Genomic DNA, 26,021 nt, shown 5'->3' with positions numbered 1-26,021 from the left:
AATCACTAAACAGACTGTGCGTGTTTTGATGTAATTATTGAGTTTTACTTGTTTGTTTGAATTTTATCTCCCCAAATCGGGAAGTTCCAAAATTTTTGCAAATTTTTAAATCTTCTTTCACAATTATGTAACCCTTGTCTTGCTGCACTTTCCCCAAAAATAGTGAGAACTCGAGCCTGAAAGTGCATCTATAGTATGCATTGATTCTTTTCTGAGAGGGCCAACGCTCACTATCTTTAGGGAGAATTTGCCTTGGTTTGCCTTGTTGAAATGGAGATTCTTTTTGACAAGCATAGGAAGATAAAGGCATTAGTTCCCCTTTCCACTACATAAAAAGCCACCTGTGCTTTGCACTCACATTTTAGGACACCCAACTTGAGCCATAACCTGTTCTTTCTGAATACCATGCAAAATACCCTCGTCTTTTCACTGATATTCCCAAATACCCTGAGTTCTGTCTTGTGCTTCAAAACCAACTGTTTAAATTGAAATTATGTGCTTTTAAAATTACACAGCAAAGGCAGTTGTGCAGATAATAAAGATAAGATAGAAAGGAACTTGGGAAGTTTATGTTTGGATGGAAGGGTCTTTAATGATTGATAAGATTAGAAAGGATAGGGTGTCTTAAGAAAATAGGCTGTTTGAATGTAGAAATGGATAAATCACTTTGATTGTTGAAAGCTGTATCGGTTAAATAAATTGCATGAAGACAGAATTCATACACTGAAAAAGCTTTCCACTATCAAACCTGAAACCGAGCCTATCATTACAACCTTTGTCAAGTCCTTTGGACTATGCTTGAAAGAATTTTGACCCTTGGATTCAGGACCAATAGGCAAACTCACACCCTAAGGGTGTGGTGTCTGAGCTGAGGAGTGAAATCGAATTCTTTTTCCTATGGTAAATAAATGCCATGCGAGAGTGAGTGAAATATTCCATTCCTTAGCGAGGCATGTTTGGCAAGTGGTAGCTTCTTGTGAAAGTAGAAGTCTAAATTGTAAGCTTTAAGGAAGTTCTCGAGTAAAAGGAAGCACTGTTTAAAACAAGCTCTAAACTCTTTGAAAAAAAATCATAGCACGCATCTGTTGATTTCCTCTTTGGGCAAAACAATCTCTGTTTTCCTTTTCTCTTTCTCTAAAAAAATTGTTCATTCCTAACTCTTTTCTGTTACAGTACTCTTTCTTACAATTTGTTGCTTGAGGACAAGCAAAGGTTCAATTTGGGGGTATTTGTTAGGCATGAAATTGACTTAGTTTAACATAATATTTATATGAGAATTTGGGCGTTTTTTACATTATATTGCAAGATAAAGGACTGATTAATGTCTTTTTATAGGTGAGCATTGATAAAAGCCAAACTCAATGGAAACAGCTTGTTTCGCTACCGCCAAGAAGGAGTGGAGCCTTATTTTGATCCAGCGGTTAAACGCCGGATACTCAATGACGGACAGCGACAGATCAGAGGTGGCAGAGGCAGAGGGAGAGCAGCAGGTGGAAAAGTGTTAAGGTGGCATTACTCAAAGAAGCAAGATGACATGAAGTATCGACCCTTGAGTGTTCAAGGGTCAAAAAGGATTCCGAATCATTTCAATTTATTTTTGTTTAAGTATTAGTTGACTTAATTTCTGTAAAGGTACTTGACTTTTACCAATTTTGTCCCTGTCTTTCTCCTTTAAGTAGGCGTAGCGAAGGAAAGATAGAGAGCTCAGATAGTTTTAGTTTTCATAGATTAGACAAGTTATTTTAGAAAAAGCTTTAGATTAGAGCTCCAATGGAGCCTCTCGTTGTATCAAGAACAACTGATTACTCACTGCTCGATATGAGTGAGTAATCCATTTTGAATGGGCAAGGCCAGTCCGGCCAGTAATGTAAGTTTTATATCGTTTTAATGAATGTGTAGTATTTTGCCAATGTTGTGATTGATGAGGGTTTAACTTCTTTGCCTCGGCATTTATGCATGTGATAGATGAATGTTAGGACACTGCTTGCATCTTCACTGATATCTCTATTAATCTCGCAACCTCGAAGCAGACCTGTTAGATGGTTGTGTTGAGGGTTTTCTTAAATAGAAATGCAGCTTCGATCTTAATGCGAGAACGAACGTATCTTTAGGACGCTAAAGATTCTAGTAAATCTCAGGAACTTAAGAACACACGAAAGTTGACTTAAGCGGGCATTAAAGCTGATACTTTGGCTTCATTGGCATCATCACTAATTCGTTGGAATGTTATAGGGCTTAACACAACCTGTTCGGCAGTGCCTAGCCTGTTCTATCTTTTAAACTGTCTTCTATTTGTCATATCTTTCATAACTTAGCACACTGTTGTTTTAAACTATCACACTCAACCAATCAATCCTACTAAGAAGATACTTTTACGCACACACTCTGTTCAGCAACGATTTTCTCATATCATTTTGATCTCAATCCCTGTGGATATGATACTTGACTTATCACTTTATTACTTGTATCTAGTACACTTGCTAGAGTCACATCAGAGGACAACAACTCCACCAGCATCAGCAATTTGGAGTCTGCGAAGTGATGAAAAGTCCGACAGACATCACCTTGGAAAGTGAGGATAACTCCACCATTGTTGCCTATTAAATTCGTGTTTGGAAAGTGAGGAAAAATTTGCAACCACCGTCTGTTATTTGCATCTTGGGCCGTGAGGATAACTCCACTAGCGCCGCCTGTTAGTCCTCCAAAGTCAAGGAATAGACGATAAGTCCGCCAAACTCTGCTTTCGTGTTTGGAAAGTCTAGTTAAGAGAGTGAAGAAGTGTCCCAATCTTAGACAGAGTCGATTCTAGTCGCCCACAAGTCTTGGTTAGCTGCTTAGGTTTGTTCTCTTTTCCTTCTCATCGTGCTTTCTTGTGCTTAAGCGCTTCCGCACTGAGATTCAAGGCTGAAATCTTGGTTTTAAAGTCCTTTAAGCGGGAGGGAGCCTATGAGCATAGACTTTTCTGGCCCTTATGATGATAATTATGTTACATTTACTTCCGTTGAAAGATGTGAAATTGATTGTGTTCATGCGCTGAAGTTGTTTCTGAACCCAAAAACAGAATGATTTCTCCATCAGGGGTGGAGACTCCTACTCCGACACCCCTTTTGTTTACCGCCCTATTGAAGAACATGGTCCACCACTTTACCTCCTTTATGCTTAACTGCTCATCTGGAAATTCCAAGTCTTCTACATAATCAGACTCAATCGATTGGTTAGCTAAAAATTCTACCACAACTCTTCCCTTGATTGCCTTCTTCATGACATACTCGATGTCAAATTTGGATAATAGAAACAACCACCTCGAGAGCTTTCCTACTAATTTCGGCACCGCATATAGATATTTCATAGGGTCCACCTCAGCCACTGCTTGGATTCTGTATGACTGCAAATAATGCCTGAGCTTCTTCGTGAGCCAGACCATCGCTGCACACGTTTTCTCCACTATCATGTACCGGGGCTCGTAGTTTAGAAATCTTTTGCTGAAATAATAAATGGCATTTCTATCTTATCATCTTGTTCTTGTACTAGCATAGCCCCCACTAGTGTTTCATCGATAGCTAAATAAAGAATCAACGACTTCCTCAGATTCGTTGGCTTCAAAACTGGTGGGTTTATGTGATATTCCTTGATTCTGTCGAATGCCATTTGGCATTTGTCATTCCATATAATTGGTTGCTCTTTTTTTAGCAGCATGAAAATGGGTTCACAAATTGTAATGAGTTGAGAGATAAATCTGCTCATGTAATGTAGCGATCCTAAGAAAGACCTGACCTCCTTCTCCGTCTTTGGGGGCCGACATCTCGCTAATGGCCTTGATTTTGTCGGTATCCGTCTCAATCCCTCTTTGTCTCACGATGTGCACTAACAACCTCAAATTGTACTTCTCTATTCGGGTCCAGAACATGTCCAATATAGCAGAGTATTCCTCCCCAACAAAGGGCCAAAGCGTAAACTCAGAAGTGGCAAAGTATGGTGAAAGATCCACTACCTCAGGTCACAATTTCTCCAATCCAAACCACTATTAAAATTAGTATGAAATTTAAATTTTAAAAATTTTAAATACAAAACCATTGAAAATAAAAATTGATAGATAAATAATTACAAAAACTATCTATAAATGGAAGTCGGAGAAATCAAAGCCTGAAACATCTTAACTATGTTGGCACCCCAAAAACTTTAAAAAGGTCGGGTCTCAGAACTTTATTAATGGAAAAAAATTCAAAGAGTCATAAACAACCTACAAAGGGCAAAGAGAACAAAAAAAAAAGCTAAAGAAGCCACACTAACAAAATCTATAATGGGCAATGCCAGAAAAAAAATCCTCAAACACAAAATAAAAGAAACTCAGAGCAGAAGACTACCAACCAAGTAACATCATGAGTCGATAAGTCATATTTAGCTTAAAGAATCAGCAGCGCAGTTGCCTTCCCTGTAAATACGAGAAACTTAAAAAATTCATCCTATTACGGAAAGAAACTGGATGATTTAGAATATATGATTAAAAAAATAAATTATCTAAAATATTTAAATTAATAAAATTCATGAATTTGCTTTATAAAATAGGGTAATATAATTATATTTAATCAGTTTATACATTCAGTATTCACTAAGAGTCCGTTTGGTTCAACCGTTGATACTTGTTGTTTATTATTTACTGTCGTTGTTTGATATTTGTCAAAAGTACTTTTCATAAACAGCAGAAATTTACTTCCTACACAAACATTAGCTTTTTCTTTCCTAAATTACCAAGGAGTACTGTTTAAGATTTCTAACCAAACACCTTTCGGGGTGAAAAACAAAAAGATAGAAAAGGGAGAACCAAACACCCTCTAAACAAAAGTTTATTTTATTTTTGAACTACAACAAAACTTATTTTACATGTATTTCTAGCTAAACTCATATTTAAGAAATTTTATTATATTACCACTATAAAATACTTAAATGACATGACATGGTGCACACCTAACCTATAGTAAAATTTCTCAATGTTCATGACTTAAAACTTGTGACTTTGAGATTCTAACTTAATTTCTCCATGTGTGCATGTCCATGGTACACCCAATTAATTAAAATAGGCAAAAAGCATCCTGAGGCCCCTGATCTTTCATTGTTTGGTGTATTAAGCTCTCGATCTTTTATTTAGACACATTGAACCCCTGATCTTTCACCATTTGGTGCATTAAGCCCTCGATCTTTTATTTAGACACATTGAGCCGTTGATCTTTCATATATGGGTGTATTAGGTCCTTCCATAAATCAATTAATATATAGATTTATTAAGGGCATGTTTGGTTAGATTTATATAACTGCAGCGTTTCGCATTTTCTCTGGACACTGCAACATTTTGGAGCTTTTCACGAAAAGCTCTTTTCATCTTTTCATGAACAGTTGTTTGTAGTTACTTGTTATTGATAAAATTACCCTTCTTATTTCCACAAAATGTGCTTCAATTTTAACATTATTTTTATTTTTAGAACATAATTATCGAAAAACAAGGTTTTATTGTGTTCAATAAATTTTTTATTTAAATTATTTTTATTAATTTGTATAATATATTTTTTATTTTAGAATTTTTTATTTTTAGAACATCATTTGTTGTCACACCAAACATGCCCTTAATAAACCTATATATCAATTGATTTATGGAAGGACCTAATGCACCCATATATGAAAGATCAAGGGCTCAATGTGTCTAAATGAAAGATCGAGGGCTTAATGCACCAAATGGTGAAAGATCAGGGGTTCAATGTGTCTAAATAAAAGATCGAGGGCTTAATGCATCAAACAATGAAAGATCAGGGTACTCAGAATGTTTTTTGCCATTAAAATAATGCATCCAGTTCATAGGAGATAATTATTTAATTAGCATGAAGAAAAATACATGCACACATGACCTTAGTTGATTGGTCGAGTGTAATATTCATGAAGTATTCTAAAATTCCAACTTGGTGCCCGTTTGACATATTTTCGTTATCTCCTGTTGCACCAAAAATAAAGTTTTTTATTGCATACTCTGGTTTACTCTTTTTCATGGGATAAATTTTTCTTTTTAGGAAACTTTTTCTTAAAAGAACATTTTAAGAAACTTTTTCTTAAAAGGCCTGTTTAGGAAACTTTTCATTTCGGGAAACTTTTCATATTTTCCTAGTACATCGTTCACTTAGGATTTCCTAGAGTGAACCTCAGTTTCCCTCAAGAGAAACATCTAAAATACTGTACCAACTTTCTAGACGGTGTACCTTATGGGAAACCATGGTCTACCTTAGGGGAAACCATGTAGTGTACCTCATGGGAAATCATAGTGTACCTCATGGGAAATCAACTTCCTATAATGGACATCAGGGGAACTTAAAGTAAACATAGGGGGACCAAGTGCCAGCTAATATTTTAACGTGTTTTCGTGAGCCAATTAAAAAGCAGGAACAATCAGAAAGTGTACGTATCAATCCATCATGGAAGTTAAAGTGGAGGTTACTCAATGTGGTGGAGAACGTGGATCAGTGGAAGCAAGCAGGAAGTTACCTCCAACATTTATAAATGGAAGGAATCACGATGAAATAAGCCCAACCAATCAACCAACTCAACAACTCAACACATACAAGCCAAAACTCTAGCAAATTGTCTATAGACTTCAGTAGTTTTACAATTCCTAGTTGTTGCCTTAAATTTAATTTTCAGATCCAAAGTTCATTCATTTTCCAGTACAATTTTATTTTATTTGTTGTTCAATCATTTTCTGTAAGGTCGGTATCGTTTTGATAATCGAATCTTTAGGAATTTTTGGTCTCTTTAATTCTTACAGTCGTTTGATATTTAGAAGTTAGAAAGCGCACTCAATTTCACTCCACAGTTTGATAATACTATAATTATCTGGCACGCCCGCAATTTCTCACGAAAGAGCCAAACATCTCCAAATAGTGGATAAAAAACCAACAGCTTTTAGAATAAAAATCAACTAATAAGTAACACTAACAGCAACAATAAAACGAAATGGCCGAAACGGGCCCTTCACCTCTCAATAATCATGTTGATGACTTTAAACTTGACTATCTAAATCTTCACATATAATGAATAGCAGGTGTTTTAAAATGAAGATATCTCATGGAACCATATTCTTTCCATTTCAGTAAAATAATATGATCAGATCTACTCTAAGATGTTAGAATTTTTATATGCATTATTATTATACAAAGGCCTCAAATCAATTTAGATTACCCCATCAATCATCAATCATCGTCCATCTTTCTCCTTACTCTTACTTCCGCTGCTCTCTTTACTCGGCTCAACTTTTTCTTTCAGTCTCTTTGCGGCTTGGCTGAATTCTGCTACCACTTGCACCTCATCCAATGGTGGCTGCATGGTCATAACAAGAATTGCATCAGGGGCAAGCATTACGGGGCTAAAATGAATTCATTGACGAAAGTTAAGAGTTTCGTTTCATAAAGATAGATTGTTAAACTTCAGTTTCTTTCAATAAAATTACTGCATTTTAAGTTCAATATTATTGGATGTGTCTAACTCGTATAGTCACAACGTGCCACATCTTAAAACAACAAAAGAGTTGTGACTATATGGAAACTAAGTGTCATGCTGAACGTATCCGACTTTTATGGTAGAAAGATGTAGTCACATAGCATATCCTAAGCAACAAAAGTGTTTAAGAAAATTAAATCCTTGTCCGACATGACACTTAATAGGCATATATGCATATAGTCAATTGAAAGAAAATGAAGTTTAGTGACTTTCATGAAAAGTTCCCTAAATTGAGTGATCGATATCCAACAATACAGCGAGAAAGATGATATCTACTACATATGATATGAGACTAGAGACTGACCTGAGCTAAAAGATGCAGCTGGGCAGCATTAACCAGTTCCATCCTTGATGGATCAGGAGACACAACCTAATTTCAAATTTTCAGTTAGTAAAGGAGATTTCTGATGCATAAAATATTATATATATATATAGAGAGAGAGAGGTGCAATGGCTTAAGTAGAATTAACAATGTTGTAGATCGCATAATATCTCCGTAATGCATTTGTGCTGAGATTTTCGAAACTATCCCTCTGTGCATCCAAAATAAACATTAGAAAACTTGTTAATGTCAGACTTCTTTGTTATAACCACAACTGTTCATCTATGAGTAAAGCACGAAAAGCTAACCTTAACTAAGATGATAATTTCCGACACAATAACACAATTTGCATAGATAATTCAAATAACAAAACACGGTGTACATATATGATTACATATATAATCATGTGAAACATATAGGTAAAATAACATGGTTTTCACATGATCATATGAATCATAGAGGTAAAATAACATGGTTTTCACATGATAACCGCAAATTGACACTCCTAATAGTAAGCAAAACCGAAACTTTCTTAGCTTAAAAACCTTCATTTTCTAACAAGAAACGCCTTTTTAACTTTAATTTTATTTCACCAATAACAATAACAACGACAAAGCCTTAGTCCCGAAATAATTTGGGATCGACTAACATGAACCGTCATACGAAACCGTGAAATCAAGTTGTGTCAGCGACATAGATTCTCTCCCTCCACTCCGTCTTATCCACTACCATATTTTCTTCAATCCTAAACTCATATCACTCTCAATCACCCTCTTCCAAGTTTGCTTAGGCCTTCCCTTACCCCTCACCATTGCATCCCTTTGCCACTCTTCGATTCTTATAACCGGCGCATCAATCGCTCTTCGTCTTACATGGCCAAACCATCTTAGTCGGTTTTCCCTCATTTTATTCTCAATAGATGTAACCCCTACTTTGTCCTAATTATTTCATTACTCACCTGATCCTTTCTCGTATGACCACACATCCATCGCAACATACGCATCTCCACCACCGACATCTTATGAATGTGACAGTGTTTCACTATCCAACACTCCGTACCGTATAACAATGCAGGTCTAATTGCCGTGCAGTAGAATTTTCCCTTCATCTTTTAGGCATGTCAGGGTCGCAAAGGAAACCCGTAGCACTCTTCCACTTCGACCAACCAGACTTAATCCTATGAGCAACATCTCCTTCCACTTCTCCATCCGTTTAAATAATAGACACTAAATAACGGAAGCAATCCAGGCCCTGGACAACCCTCCCATCCAGTGAGATTGTCCCTGCCTCCCTACTTTTGTCGCAACTAAACTTACACTCCAAATATTTCGTCTTACTTCGGCTCAACTTAAAGGATCTAGATTCCAAAGTTTGTCTCCATAGTTCCAACTTCCTCTCCACGCCTTCTTTCGTCTCATCAACCAACATAATATCATCTGCAAACAACATCCACCATGGTATACCGTCTTGAAGTGAAGTCATTAATTCATCCATAACGACGGAGAAAAGAAATGGGTAAGTGTGGAACCTTGATGCACTCCAATTGTAATAGGGAACTCTTCCGTCTTCCCAACACTGGTACGTATACATGTCCTTTATGATATCAATATATTTCCGCGAAATGCCTTTCCTTATTAAGACCCACCAAAGTACTTTCTTTGGTAACTTATCATATGCTTTCTCCAAGTCAATGAAAACCATATGCGAATCTTTCTTTTTATTTCGATAGTGCTCCATTAATTGTCTCATTAGATGGATGGCCTTAACCAGGCATAAAGCCAAATTGGTTTTCCGAGATCTTCACCCTCCTCCTTAGCCTTTGTTCGATCACTCGCTCCCGAAGTTTCATAGTGTGACTCATTAGTTTGATTTTTCGATAGTTGGCACAATCTCGGACATCGCCTTTGTTCTTATACAAAGGGATTAGGGTACTTTTCCTCCATTCCGATGGCATCTTATTGCTTCTCCAAATCTTATTGAAGAAAGTCGCCAACCATTCGATTCATCTCTCTTCCAAACATCTCGAAATCTGAATAAGGATAAAATCAGGTCCTACTGCTTTCTTCAATCTTATCTTTTTTAATACCATTTTGACTTCACCCTTTTGAATTCTCCGCATGCAGTCATGATTTATCATATCGTGAGGGATACTTATATCTCCAACTTCTTGTCCACGATCTCCATTAAATAAGTCATCAAAATAGGACCTCCATTGTTCCTTGATATCCTCATCTCCAACCATGACTCTTTGGTCCACATCCTTCACGCATTTAACTTTTTCGAGATCTCGCGTCTTCCTGTCTCTCATACATGCAATTCTATATATGTCTCTTTCCCCTTCATTCGTATCCAATCTTATATACATATCCCAATTCACCTTTGCCCTGACATCTGGTATGACCTTCTTTGCTTCCCTTTTAGCCTTTTTATACTTTTCGTAATTCTCATCACTCCTGCATTTCTCCAATATTTTATAGTATTCTCGCTTACTCTTTATTGCTTGTCGTACTTCTTCGGTTTACCAAGATGTGTTCTTACCCGATGGCATGCTACCTTAGATTCCCCTAGAACTTTCTTCGCTACTTCCTTTATACTATGCTCCATCTTAGTCTACACCGAATCTATATCTAAATCCATGTTACAAGACCAAATATCTTTTGTGGTCATCTTATCCACAAATATTTTTTGGTTCTCCCCTTGCAGTTTCCACCACGTAATCTTAGTCTCCACTTGTGGTATTCGTTTTCTTATACATCTCCTACTTCGAAAATTAAGCACCACTACTCTTTGTTGAGTTGTCGTACTCTCACCAATGATCACCTTAAAATCAATATAACTCTTTATCCAAGCACTCCTTAGTAGGAAGAAGTCAATTTGGCCCGCATTACCGTCACTCCAATAAGTCACTAAGTGGGAGGTTCTTTTCGTAAACCAAATGTTCATGATACTCAAGTCATAGGCTGATGCAAATTCTAGAGTATCATTTCCTGCTTCATTCCTATCTCCAAAACCAAAACCTCCATGAACACTCTCAAACCAATCTCACCTAGAACCCACATGTTCATTGAGGTCACCACCCAGTACCATCTTCTCATCCCTAGGAACCTGTTGCACCACTTCCTCCAAGTCCTCCCAAAAAGCTTGTGTTATAGATGCATCTAATCCTATTTATGGTGCATATGCACTTATGACATTCACAACCTCATCCTCTATCACAAGCTTAATACTCATAATTTGATCACTCTTTCTAGACACCGCTACTGCATCATCATCAATATACTCCCGATCAATAAGAATACCTACTCCATTTCTACCCTTAACCTTTCGTGAAAACCAAAGCTTATAACCCCAATGAGCTATCTCTATGCCTTGGCTCCAACCCACTTGATTTCTTGTCGGCACATGATATTTATTCTTCTCCTGTTCATAACATCAACAATTTCAACTAATCTTTATGTCAAAGAGCCTATGTTCCATGTTCCAAAGCGTAACCTACTACCCCTACCATTACCGTTAGCGTGGACTAGCTTATTTACCCGCACTCGTCTGACCCTTGCACATTTGACACCACCCCTAGGCACCAGGGTGGCGCGCCGCTTCGGGACGACGACCTAACACTACACCCGGGTCTATGAAGTGCAGAATGTGCCATATCTTAAAACAACAAAAGGGTTGTGAATATATGGAAACTAAGTGTCATGTTGAACGTATCCGACTTTTATGGTAGAAGGATGTAGCCACATAGTATATCCTAAGCAACAAAAGTGTTTAAGAAACTTAAATCCTTGTCCGGCATGACACTTAATAGGCAGATATGCATATAGTCAATTGAAAAGTTTCCTAGTTTGAGTGATCGATACCCAACAATACAGCGAGAAAGATAATATCTATTACATATGATATGAGACTGACTTGAGCTAAAAGATGTAGCTGGGCAGCATTAAGAAGTTCCATCCTTGATGGATCAGGAGACACAGCCTAATTTCAAATTTTCAGTTAGTAAAGGAGATTTCTGAGGCAGATATATTATTTCATCCACATGGTGCCACATGTCATACTGGCATGAAAGACAACTATAAGAGGAAAAAGAAATTTGGCAAAAATGCAATAACATTTAAGACATAGACAACTGTAAGATATTAAATCACCCAGACCTTCATGTCTCCAAAGAGTGCTTCTTTGCTATGAATTGAACAAGAGGAGACGAAAATATAAAAAAGGAAGAAAGAAAAGGATGGGCAGAGCCGGAGAGAATAAAAAGAAAGGAGAAAGAGAAAGAAAGGAGAAGTCAGCTTTCTTGATTTTTATTGCTATGAGAATGAAATGTGAAACAAAGATGATGGGAAAAGAAAATGATTGAAAAAGAGGAGATATGCCTCATCAATTATCCAATTACCATAAATCAATAAGAAGTGATTGTATAACAAAACAATCCCAAACCCAATACAACAACAACAAAGCCTTAGTCCCAAAATGATTCGGGGTCGGCTAACATGAATCATCATATAAAACCGTGAAATCAAGTTGTGTCAGCAACACAAATTCTCTCCCTCCACTCTGTCCTATCCACTACCATATTTTCCTCAATCCCCAATAAACTCATATCACTCTCGATCACCCTCCTCCAAGTTTGCTTAGGTCTTCCCCTACCCCTCACCACTCATTCCCTTTGCCACTCTTCAGTCCTCCTAACCGGCACATCAAGCGCTCTTCGTCTTACATAGCCAAACTAAATCATATAAACCCAATAAAAGAATATTTACCAAAGTTGCTACATTATGGAAGAACAATCAACAAAACGAAATAGGATGACAAAGGAGAAAACTAAAAGAATAACGAGAGGGATAGGGATACTTACAAGAGTAATATTGTAATGGGGCTAGTCATTTTGAGTAACAAAGTGGACAAGAGAGACAGAGAGAGTGCAGAGGATTATCGGCAGCAAATGTGTTTCTTTCAAGGGAGAGCGTAATTCTTACTTTGAGATTTTTAATTTCTGAGTTTGAAGTTCCTTGAATTCGTTATTCTTGTCTTTACACTGAGCAAGACATAGTACACGTTCTGTTATAAGTTATAATTGGGTGCAATTTACCCGCTTTGAATTTGTATAGAATGGAAGTAGTAATACAAAGAAATCTACTACTTGAATACCATGGTTGGGAGATGTCTTACCAGTTGAGGTGTGCGAGTAATGGATTGAACATCTCTATAACTGCTACAATTTGTTGACTTTGCTGATGGGATGCATGGTGTCATTGGCCCAGCTCTTGGCCTGATAATTTTATGAAAGTCACTGCCACTAGCTGACTAAGATAGTGTTGAGAAAATTAACTATTAATTTAAAACAATTAAATAAAAAAAAGAGATTATTGTGAAATCCCAATTGGTGAGAGACTATTTTTATAATTTGTATTAATGAGGGATTGTTTTTATAATTTGTAATTATTTAAAAAAAAAGAAAAAAAGAAAGGTGTGAAAGTGACCATCAAATTCAATGGTCTTAGACCACCAAAATTTGGTGGTCAAATGAAGAATTAATTGTGCCAGCAAAATGCTGGCACAATTAATTAAAGGAAGCTTCATCCTTGGCTATAAAAGCCAAGGATGCTCATTTAGTTTGAGTAGTGGAAAAAATAAGAAGAGAAAGGGAGTTAGGTGGAAGAAAAATGTAGTGAGAGGAGGTACAATTGTGCCTTGTGAGTTTTGAGAGTTTATTTAGAGGGTAGTCTAATTATTTTGGGTAGAGATAAAAATAATAAAGATAATTATTTTGGGTATTTTTGGGAAACACCCGAGTGCTACTATTTTTGTTTTATCTCATTGTAACTCTAGAAAGTTTTTAGAGAACACCCTCTTGCAAACCTCATAAATTCAATAAAATTGTTTTATCGCTTCCGCTAAATTGTCGCAATCAAGAAAAAATCCCAACAGATAGAAGCAAAACACATAAAGATTTATAAAACTTGCTAATTGATGCAATGTTAAAACTAAATCAGATGTCATTAAGATAAGCATACATAATTCATGGTCTTTCTCTCCAATGTCAGAGCCACTACTGGTATCAAAACCAACGTTTTTCATCGTCCAGCTAAAGATGTCAAACAACCAGATCTCGTTTCAGTATTAGGGCTCAAGATCTAAAATCTCTATAACCTATCGACTAATTAGGACTATGAAACCTTGCCTAAAAATTAGCATGAAAGAACCAGTAACATTAGGATTCCTCTCAAGCTGAAACTCCACTTAAGACGTCATATTTATCTCAGCCACTGATTTGGCATTGAATAATTAAGATTTGGGAGAATCCAAATCCGAGTAGACAATTCTTCCACCAAAATTCTAAAATAAACATTTAACATATTACCACAATAAACTGACTTGCCAAATAAGAATATGATCATAATTGCAAGTGTCGCAGTAAAAATTTTAAACTAAGGTGACAAATATGACCAGTGAAAATACCAGCCAATGTTAGCCGCCAAGGCCAACAACCTTCTTGACCATGCCTTGTAAACCAACTAGAACGGATTTTGTTCTGTTGTTTCCGGTGACAATCACTTTGGTGTGCCTAGGAAGCACAGAGAGCTTTTCATCCTCTCGAAAAGGAGAAAGGATATCAGTCTGGCGTATACAGGGGCCTGGGGGCAGTTTCGGCACCCCAAATATTAGTGTATATAACTTTATGTAGTAATATTTTATTCTTTAAAAGTAGATGAGATGGTTAAAACAATTGTTTTTGTTTAAAAGGTCCTAGGTTTTAAATTAAACTTAAAAAAAAAAATAAAAAAAATGTAAGAATGTTAGTATAATTTTTTAGAAACTAGTATTGAACTAACAAAAAAAATTAAATATATCTCATTACGTGTTAGGCTTGTCCAAAATTCAAAATTTCAATATTTTGAATTAGGTACTACATAAATCTAAATTTCTAATTTTTTTAGGCCTGTTAGGCATTTCTAAATCCAAATTTCTATTTTTTTTTGCTTATTAGGCTTCCATAAATCCAAATTTTTAATATTTTTTTTGGCTTGTTAGGTCTTTCTAAATCCAAATTTCTAATTTTTTTTGGTCTCTTAGTCTCCTTAAAATTGGTTCGTGACCATTCAAATTATAACACGCATATATACAAAAAAAAAAAAAAAAATAAGCAAGTTCGATTTAGAAAAAAAAAATTCCACAACGCACGTGTAAAATCGGCCCCCCAACCGACTAATCCTTTATTCGCCATCAGCATCTTCTTATATGATCCTTAATTTTGATGACCTAATGAATGTACCTAAAACCCAAACCTCTAATTTTCGCAGAAAACCCCATTAAATACATCGAGAGATAGAACAGAGCTTCTTAATTATTGGATATATATCCAAATCTGACTCCACTCCATTCCGTATAAAATTCCAATCCATTGTTACAGCCCCTGAAGAGATAAATAAAGAAATTCCACAAATCAATTCAATTCAAACATAAATGATCCACTCTTAGATTCAGCTAAAAAGAATGCTCCTCATTAATTAATCAAATTCAACAGTCTCTGTATTTGTCAATCTTAATCTTAATCAGGTTTTCAATTACGATCATGAGCTAACCAAAAAGAGTTGGTATATAAGTTTCTTAAATAATCAAATTCGCAATAAATTCTGAACCAGTCATTAGCGGAACCAAATCAAATTCCATTGCTAAAAATAAACGAAAGCTGTACTTCAATTCAAAAAATTAACATGTTTCAATGAAATTCAAAGATGTCGAGATTCAACAATGAAAAAAACTTCATGAAAAAAAAAGAGAAAAGTTTCTGATTGATATATAGTACTCGAAACAAATTCATTAAAAAGCTTGATTGAACTGAATGCTTCGCCACAGAAGAAAACTCTCAGCTCATAAATCAAAAACAGAATTCAAATGAGAATGAAATTCACTAATCCTTCTATTGGAAAAAAAAAAAGGACAGAAAACAGAAGGAGATGAAGCAAATGCAGCAGAAAAATTAGTGCAATACCTGAACGATGGAGAAAACGGAATGCAAGCGATTCAAAAGAGTGATATCGGGGACGAGATATCGGATCTGAGAAGAGTATCGGAAGAGTTTGAAGAGAGAAACAAGGCATGGAGAGGAATTTTGAAAGTGAGCAGTGAAAAGAATGCACAGCTTTTGAGAGAGAGAGAGTGAGAACAGATACGATGGAGAGAGAAAGAAGGAAAGCACACTAAATGCTTACCAAGTGCCATGGAAACGACCTGCCATGTGCCGTACGGTCGCGCCACTGTTACCGGCTCCGCCGGTTTTCTCCTTCCCTCCTCCTTTGAGGAACAGTAACGTTGGATTTCGTGTTTTGTCCATTTTGTACCGGAAAAGGTTTTAGTTTATCCTTTTATTTTAGTACATTTCTCTAATTCATCTCTATTCTTTTATATAAACTTTTGGCAAAAGGAAAAAGTAAGGTGAGAATCTTTTACTTCAAACACTTTAAATTATGGGGTTTGCTATTTATCGCGGCCTCTTGGACATTTTTGCCCTTTTTATTTTTTCATTCAAAAATTTAATATCCACTCTCACGAGCAAAAAAAAAATTGAATTTATGAAAAAATAGACCCGAAAACGCCGAAAACGGACGATTTCGAAGATGATGTAGTGTTTCAATCTTACAACTACTAAAATTTGCGGAATTAAGAAATTAAATTTTTTCATGTATTTTGCCTAAACGGGTGGCACATACTGTCTGGTCCATGGACCAGACCGTATCGGCCACTCATTTTTCCCATAGAAAAAACGGGTGTTGCACCCGCACTCGCCCCCTCTTTATGGGGTTGAAATTTTTCAAACTTGCATTGAATGTAATTTTTCGAACATCTAGTTTGTCGGATTTAAGCTATTTTTAACTAATGCTATGCCTTTAATTTAGTTCCAGGTTTTCACTTTTTCGTGTTATTCATGTTTCTATGTTTTTTTAGGGTTTTTTTTTTGCGTTTTCGTGTTTTTCACGTTTGTTCATGTTTTCGTGTCTACAAACAATGTTTACGAATTTGAACGATTAAGAAGAAAATCATGAAGAAGAACACTCAAAGTTGATTTCAGATGCATTAGAGTTTAAAGGAAAGGAAAATAAAGGAAAAGAAGAACACAAATCTAAATTGACTAACAGAATCTTAATGAGAGTCTAACGGCAAGGACTACACAGCTCACCGAGAAAAATGTTAGGGACTAAACAATTCACTGAGAAAAACGTTAGGGACTTTAACATATGTTTTTTAAAATATAGGGACTAAACAGTGTGTTTTGTCAAAATATAGGGACTAATAAATTAATTACCCTTTATTTAATATTAAAACATGATATCAAATTAATAAATTTAATATGACAAATAAATATAAAAATTAAAGAAAATATATACTTTTAAAATTAATAGTGATTATTTTTATTAATAACTAACATGTAAATATCCTAATAGGATATGCATTTTATAATTCAATTTAAATTTAAATTTATTAGATTTTTAAGATTTATTTGTATATATTTAAAATTTAAATGCTAATTAAAATTTAATAATATTGAGAAAATATAATAAATTTTTAATGATATTTATCTAAATAGAAAAAATAATACTAAATCATATTTTAATTATTTTTTTTTTTGGTAGGACAAGGAAAAGAAAAGAAAACCAAAAAAAGCAAAAAAATAACTAGCCAGAGATTAGCCTAGGGAAGCTAACCCCCACCCTATCTTCAAAAAGAAGAGAAGAAAGAAAAACAGGAGGATGAGAAAGGGTCGTGATGCCCAGCAAACCCTCATGACCAGCAGCCGCCAAGCGATCCGCAACCCGGTTCTGCTCTCTGAAGATATGGCTGAATTCTATGAAATCAAAGGAAGAGCAGAACCTTCTAATACCTTTGATAAGATTTCGGCTATTTAAACAAATAGCATTATTATCAGAAATCATTTTGATGGCCTCTAGGTTGTTTGACTCAACAATCAATTTCTTCAACCCCAGATTCTTAGCAAGTTTTAGGCCAGAGAAAATCCCCCAAAGCTGAGCTGAGAAGGAAGAACCCAAACCCAGATTCTGGGTAAACCCCGACACCCAGGCGCCCCCATCATCTCTAAGAACACCTCTTGCAGCAATCTTACTATCTTTAAGGCAGGAACCATCCGTGTTTAGCTTCACCGCCCCTTCTCTAGGCATGCTCCAACCAAGGAGATGGACATCCTTCTTCTGGGTTACCCTACCAAGAGAATCTCCTTTGAAACTTTCAGTAATATTTAAAACTTTCTCCGAGAAGAAACCAACTAAATTAGGAATGACAACAATTTTCTTCCCAAAAATCTCCTCATTCCTCCACTTCCAAATCTAGTGACAGATAATAGCAAAGAAAATATCACCATGCTCAAGGTTGGCCAATAACTTCCCACTAACTCCATCAGTAAACCAATCTAACTCAGAGTGAGTCATGAAGGAAGACAGAAGGTGATTAGGGAGAAATTTTCTCCACACCTCTTTACTCCTAGAACAATCCCTAAGAGCATGGCACACAGTTTCAACATGACCTCTGCATCTGCTATAAACGCCTGAAACCACCAGATGCCGTCTATTTCTATCCGAATTAGTGAGCAGCCTATCTTTAACACCAAGCCACAAAAAGCTCCTAATACGGTAAGGGATTTTTAAGGCCCAAATGATTTTCCAAATTTCAGAATGAGGACCCGTCCCACTTTGGTTAAAAGCTTCAAAGGTAGATTTACAGGTATAAGCCCCATTATTTGTCAAGGCCCAACAATGAATATCCCTATCATCCTCCTTGTTACTTATCTTCACCCCTCTAATTCTTAGGAGCGTATCCAGATTCAAATAAGCGTCAAATTTAGACCAAATCCAATCCCCCTCAGAATCAACCACATCGGCGATTCTCCAACTAAGGATATTACTAGGTGGAGGGGAACTACACACCTCTAATAAGGATTTGTCTCCAATCCAGATATCCTTCCAGAAGCTGATGGACTTTCCATTTCCCACTTCCCAGCCAATCTCAGAGCAAAACTCTGGAAACACCGAACTAAGCCCTTTCCATAGAAAAGAACAATTGGCAACTCTCTCCTTGTGGCCTCCAAAAATCTTATCTTTTCGATACTTCCCACAAAGAAGACGAACCCAAAAAGAAGAAGGACATTACCACATTCTCCAAAGAAGCTTCATTAATAGGACTTTGTTATTGTCATTGGCTTGTCTTATCCCCAGGCCTCCCTTGATTTTGGGTTGGCAAACCTCCTTCCATGGGACAAGGTGGATATTTTTCCCCTCCTCAGAGTCCCCCCAAAGGAAACGCCGGTTGATTTTATCCAGATCTTTAAGAACAGGCTTAGGCAGCCTACAAGCTTGCATAATATGATTGGGCCCCGCACAATTGACAGATTGAATCAAAGTAAGACGGCCCGCTAGAGAAAGGGTTTTAGGTTTCCAACTGGCACAATTTCCATTAGTCTTGTCCAGAATCTCTTTAAAAGAGGCTTTGGAGACTCTGTCACTATGGAGGGGAACCCCCAGATACTTGCCCAAAGAATTAGTCAGAGGAATACCAGATAAATCACTTAGCCTTTTGCAGACACCTTGACTCATGTTTTTAGAGCATAACATCCGGGATTTTTGGATGTTAATCTTTTGGCCAGAAGCAGCGCAAAAACAATTAAGGATATCCATAACCACACCAATTTGCTCCTCATTCCCTTCCACAAAGATCATTACATCATCAGCGAAGAACAAATGGGTAATCGAGGGACAAAATCTGTTGATAGACACTGGATGGAAGCTTCCATTGCCCACAGCCTCTTGGATAAGGTGCGACAATCTTTCCATAGCAATAACGAATAAGAAGGGGCTCATAGGGTCCCCTTGATGGATCCCCCTAGAGGGAGTAAACTCCTCCGACATATCTCCATTGATCACAACTTGAAAAACAGGAGAAGAAATGCAATCCTCAATCAATCTCCTCCAACTATCCGGGATACCAGCTCTCTTAAGGCTATCCAGAAGAAAACTCCAGTTTAATCGGTCATAAGCTTTCTCCAGGTCCAGCTTGAGCGCCACAATACCTTTCCTTCCCTTCTTAATCTTCATGGAGTGCACCATCTCCTGGGCAATAACCACATTATCCATCAACTGTCTGCCAGGAACAAAACTGCCTTGATTTTGGCTAATAATATCTGGAAGGATACACCGGAGTCTATTAGCCACAATTTTAGTAATAGCTTTGTACAATACATTGCAAAGACTAATGGGCCTCATTTGAAAAAAGGAGGAGGGTTTCTCCACTTTTGGGATCAAGACTAGAAGGGTTTTATTAACCAGTCTGATATCATTGGAGCCACAAAAAACACCTTTAACAAAACTGTAAATACCTTCCTTCACAGTCGCCCAATGTTTGTGATAAAAGCTGGTCGGAATACCATCAATCCCAGGAGCCTTGGTAGCTCCAATACTAGCGAAGGCCAAATCAATTTCTTTCTGGTCAATAGGATGGAAAGCTTCCCTAATAGTTTCCTCTTCCAACCTAGGAAAAGAAATCCTAGAAAGGCCTTTTTCCAGATCCACATTCTCTTCTTTAAACAAGTCTTTATAAAAATTAAGGGCTAAGCAACGAATGTCTTCATCCTCATAAACCCAATCCCCATTTGAATCTTTTATAGCATTGATCCAATTTCTCTGCCTTCTAATAATAGTAGAAAGGTGGAAAAACCTGGTATTGCGATCACCGTCTTGAATCCAAGCCTTTCTAGATTTCTGAAACCAAAGAAGCTGTTCCTGCCTCAGCACAGCTTCCAACTCGTTCTGGAGCGATCTGAGATGACAATTTAGACTATGGTCAAAACTAATCTCCAAACTCTGATGAATGCCTTCGATTCTTCTTAAAAGTTTATTCTTCCTTCTGATAATGTGGCCAAAGATGTTTTTATTCCATCCCACCATATTCCTTCTAAAACCCTCAGCAGCAAGGAGAACATTGGAGTGGGGCTGCCAATTGTCCTGAACAAAATTGTTAAAATCCGGGTGAGACTCCCAGGCCACCTGGTACCTAAAAGGTCTTTCCCCCTTAGGCCGATGACAATTCACCAACTTAACTAGGACAGGACAATGATCAGAGTGGCGGAAAGGGAGATTCAGCACATTCACTTCGGGAAAACAATAAATAGCTGCAGTATTCACATAAACTTTGTCCAACCGAACAAAAATGCTATTACGTTTCCAAGTAAATCTGTGACCAGCAGCTCCCAGATCAGAAAGCCCACAAAGATCCATATTCTGCTTATGATTGAGACACCGGTTCACATAGTGGTTCCCACCCCCTTTTTGATCACTCATAAGGGCTATATCATTAAAATCCCCAGCCACCATCCAAGCATCCCCAATGCTCGTACTCATAGTATACAGGATCTCCCATAACCTTTTTACGATTGGCCATGATAGGATCCGCATAAACAAAAGTGATAAGGAAAGGTTTATTACTAGGGTAAGTTACCTTACTGTGAATAAATTGTTTATCCATACTAATAATGTCAATTTGCACGCGATTTGGCTTCCAGAAAAGCCAAATCCCCCCCGCTCGACCAGTAGCCTCCGATCTGATACAATTCCACTTCCTAAACTTTCTAACCACCTCATCTGCTTTGCTACCACTGATCTTGGTTTCCAGCAACGCAAAACACGAAGGATTAAATTGCTTAATTAAATCATTAACATGGATATGGGTAGCCTTACTAGATGCACCTCTGACATTCCAAACAAAAAAATCCATCAGAAAGGAAGACTACTGACCACAGGCGCAACACCCTAAACCAGGTACTTATTCGGGGCTCCTGCGAGCCTTGAAGAGGTACCAGCAGGCCCTCTTTTATCCAAATTATGCAAAGAGCTATGGTTATTTTTCTGAATACCCTTAGGTTTTTTCATACTCCTTTTATTAACCCCAATAGCCATTCCATTAGCACTATCCACATAGGATTTCGGGATACTAACCTCATTTAGCAGCTTTTTCCCAAAAGTGGCATGATTCTGGGAACTCACCAAGGCTGCAACTTTGGATTCAAACAAAGGGTTGGCAGACTCAACTTTATTGGTCTCTGGCTCAGCAGACTCCAACCTTGGCATGCTTAGCTCCATCTACTCGTTTGACTGGATCAGATTCATGATCTTCCTCAATAGATAGGACCCCAAATCTAGATCCAGCACCAAGGACCGTTTCTTCACCAGAACTAACATTCTTATTGGGGGGCTTTCCTTTGCTTTCAGGGGCAATTTGGAGAGGATTCAACTTCTTGCTAATATCAGGAGGGTGAATCTGAGCAGCAGTAGCCCGAGTCCTCCTTCTAACTTCCCTTTTAGCTAACATCCAGGGGCCAAAGTTCCTCTCTTCACCTTGAATCCCCTCAACTCTTTCTTTCTCAACAACCATAGGCTCTTCAATCGGCTTCTCTTTCTTTGGACACCCTTTAAAAGTATGGCCAAACATCCCGCACTCATAGCAAATATTATGAATGCCTTCATATTCAATATAGTAAACCGTATTCTGAACACAGAATTTAGACAACAAAGGCTTAGTTAGATCAATATCAATACAGACCCTGGCAAACTTGCCTCTCACAGCTCCAATGGTGGTTTTATCCACATGGTGAACTTTCCCAACAAGACCACCCACTTTATTAAGAAATTTTCCATTATAGTATTCAATAGGTAAACCTGGAAATCTTACCCAAGTAAGAATCCTATTAACTGAGCAGTCATGAGGATTAAAATTAGGGACCCATGGCCTTAGTGCCAGAACATGATTGGAAATGATATAAGGGCCACCATTAATGACAGCATTAAAGTCCTCTGCCCCGCCTTTAGGACCGACTACAACAAGCTAGTTCGCTCTAGTAAATTTGATAACATAATAGTCATTCTCTAAATCAGTAATGGTGACTTTCCCTTTTTTTGCCCACTGTGCCTGGATCCTCTGAGCGAAATAGTTAAAACTAATTCTTTTACCAAGCACAGTCACTATTAAAGCAAGCTTCCATTTAGACCTGAGGCCGCGTTTCTCAGCCGAGGATAGCCTAATCACAGGGCATAAAGGGTCATCCTGTTCTCCATCCTCCTTATCGGAGTCAGAATAGTCCTCCTCAAAATCATCATCAAAGATCTCTTCATCTAACACAGATTCCTCCTCAACTACACCCATCACAGTATCTCTCCAAGAGATTCTCCCTACAACTTGCTCATTTACTTTTTTATTTTTCGTATCCCCCAAGGTTTTAGAATCCACTTTCAAAGTGGAAACAGAATCAATATGCACCTTCAACCCCTCCGCTTGACTTCCCCCATCCACCCTGGCTGTTTCAACAATATGCACAACCCCTTGGCTAGTAGGCACAGCCCATTGGTTACCCGCAGTCCCACCTACATGGCCGCCCGACTCACTGCTCATAGCCAAACCTCCTACCGCAAGGGAATTGAAACCAGCGCCCGCCCCAATCCACAGCGCTTCCGCAGCCCCAATTATACTGCCATCCAACGCGCGGCACACATCGGAATCCCCTGCCGCAAGGAGATCGCTCGACAACCAGCCTACCTCCCTCAATCCCCGACCGATCCTGCCCCCTACCCTGCACCGGACGATCCTCAACCTTACCGGATCTGCCCAACCCAGCCTTCTCCATTACCTCATCTCTTCTAACTTCTCCCTCGATCTCCCCTTCTGGCCTTCCACACCCGCCGATCCCCTTACCACTGGCCCGATCCGGCTCCTCCACCCAAAAGCGACCGCTCAGACCACCGGCCGCCGCTCGCTCAAGCGATCTCTCACGTTCGCGAACCCTTCCCCTCTCACGCTCCTTTCCTTTCATATTTTCAAAACTTAAATCATATTTTAATTATTAAAGTTATAACATTATTATTTATTCTTAAATAGTTAATAATAGACATAAGTGAAATGGTAGTGTAGTTGTGAGTATTAAAGTTTATAGACCAAAGGTCCAAGGGTCAAATCTTACCTTTGTCAAAATTTATATATATATATTTTAAGTAAACATGTCTAAAAACGAACCGGACCAAACCGCTTAACCGGCATCGGGTCAACCGGTTCACGGTTGAACTGGTCGGTTTGAGCTGTTCTGAATGGTTTTCAAGGATTTAACAACCGGACCACCTCCGATCCGAAATTGTAACCAGTTCTAGTCGAATCGGATTGGATCGGTCGGACCAGTCCAGGTTTGATAACTTTAGAAATAACTATCCTATTGTATGAACCAAACGAAACCTTAAAATAGGAGAATATGATTAGTATTACATAATTAATTAATGAATAATCAATGGGCAAGTTGATCTATAAGGATAAGTTTGCTGGCAAGTTGATCTATAAGGATAAGCATGCTCTCCTAGATTGAACAATGGAGCATTTAAGTATTCTTCTAAGTTTACTTAATTGGAAGCAGTTTCTCTCTCTCTCAAAACTTCTTTCTTCTTCTCTTCAATTTCCCAATTTATCGATTTCATCAATTGATCTTCCTGTTGATTGAAATTTCATTTTCTTTCAAGTTGCAGTTTTCTATTTGAAGAGGAAGAAGGAAGATTGTGGTCCTTTTTCCTCCTTACATCGTTCTGTTTTTTATTTTTCTTCTTTTCTTTGTTCAATAAGATTATTTTTGTTGGATTGCATATATTTTACAGGATCTCTTAATCTGCTTCAATTGCATTTGTTGTTTATTATCTTTTCATTTGTAACATTTTCTCTTTTAGCAAGAGCAGAAATGATAGATCTTATACGTAGATCACTATATCTATGTAGTTGCAAAAGAAATGACCGAGATCCGAAAATCCAGAGAAGTTTAAATGCTGGAGATTGGATTCCAAGTGCTTATCTACAAATTTGGAGTTTTAAAAAATATATGTTTCTGTTTGTTTTTTCTTGTGCCTTTAGTGGTTTCTTTTGCTCATTGTAGTCATTTTCTTACCTTTATGGTTTCTGTACTAGGCATAGTCTGTACTTATGTAAGGTATTGTTCCTTATTTTCTTGTTGTACTTTGATGTTTTCTTATCGATGAAATAATATACTTATTTTATCAAAAAAAAAGTTTACTTAATTGAATTTTACAATTATTGTTACACTAGCATTTAAGAGAGATTAACTTATTACTAAAGAAAAATTACAAAATTAGATCAAATGGGAGACTTATTTACATATTTGTACCTTTCATCTTCCCCTTCCTCGACCTTTCATCTTCCTCTCTTCATTTATATTGCGAAATATGTACCAATTTCTTCATCACCATATCTGCTTCTTCCTCTATTTATCTCTTGATTCTTCATCTTCCTGTTTCTTTTCATCTCTTGGTTTCTTTCTTCTTGTGCGAATCGAAGGCATGGTTATTCGACGTTGTTCTTCGTGTTTTCCTCCTTTTATCATATGGTTATTGTCAATTTCAATGGTAAAAGGCAGAAATAATGTAAGTATCTATTGTTTAATCTTCATCTTTTTCCAAAAAATCTCTTTGCGAAATGAGTTTTGCGAAGATCTACGAGGACAAATAGGCTGAAAATGACGTTCTGACTTCGCGAAAACAGATTACGCGAAGTCTGCGAAGCTAAAATCATCAAGTGTTTCATGATTTTTCTCTTTGCTGACTTCGTGTAATCTCTTTTCGTGAAGCAAAATCGTCATTCTTTGTGTTACTTTTCTCTTCGCAGACTTCACGTAATCTTTTTTTGCGACGCAAAATTATCATTTTCTTGTTAATTTCTCTTCGCAGACTTCACGCAATCTTGTTTCGCGGAGCAAAGTCGTCATTTTCTTACTTACGCGACTTAATTTTTGTGAAGGTGGCCGAATACAAACATCAAAGACAAAAACATCAATCACAGTGAGGGGTTGCCGATTTTTCTTGGATTCTTTCTTGACGCCCTTTGGGTTCCATTTATAAATGGATCTCCCATCTGACCCAATTTTATAATTTTTCCTATTAAAAATAGAGTCTAATTCCCCTCAACCTCAATAGTTAACAGAGTATGTGGTAATTTCAAATCTTATAAGATACAATATTATAATAACATTTGGATAAAAGTCGAAATTTATCACTTTTACTTGCTAAGATTTATTTAATTAACTCTCTTTTCTTGTCAAATTCAAATTTTTGAGAAAATA

At 37.2% G+C, this 26,021-nt stretch overlaps 1 long non-coding RNA gene across 3 annotated transcripts; it reads right to left on the bottom strand.

The window, feature by feature from the left end:
* Positions 1-7,038: 7,038 nt before the first annotated feature.
* LOC136227722 (uncharacterized) lies at positions 7,039-16,161 on the bottom strand. Of its 3 annotated transcripts, none has more exons than XR_010688198.1 (6): positions 16,075-16,161; positions 15,855-15,920; positions 15,044-15,275; positions 13,031-13,130; positions 7,841-12,896; positions 7,039-7,356 (listed from the first exon to the last, which is right to left on the bottom strand). It is a non-coding gene; the product is annotated as an uncharacterized lncRNA (long non-coding RNA). The 3 variants fall into 3 exon arrangements; XR_010688197.1 differs by lacking the exon at positions 16,075-16,161 and having other exon boundaries at positions 7,841-8,069; positions 12,717-12,896; positions 15,855-16,067; XR_010688196.1 differs by lacking the exon at positions 16,075-16,161 and having other exon boundaries at positions 15,855-16,067.
* Between the last annotated feature and the right edge of the window lie 9,860 nt (positions 16,162-26,021).

Source organism: Euphorbia lathyris, chromosome 4 (genome assembly GCF_963576675.1).
Source record: "Euphorbia lathyris chromosome 4, ddEupLath1.1, whole genome shotgun sequence".
In the NCBI taxonomy this organism is placed as follows: domain Eukaryota; kingdom Viridiplantae; phylum Streptophyta; class Magnoliopsida; order Malpighiales; family Euphorbiaceae; genus Euphorbia; species Euphorbia lathyris.
The sequence above is the reverse complement of the archived record's forward strand: the minus strand, read 5'-3'. Positions and strand labels throughout refer to the sequence as shown.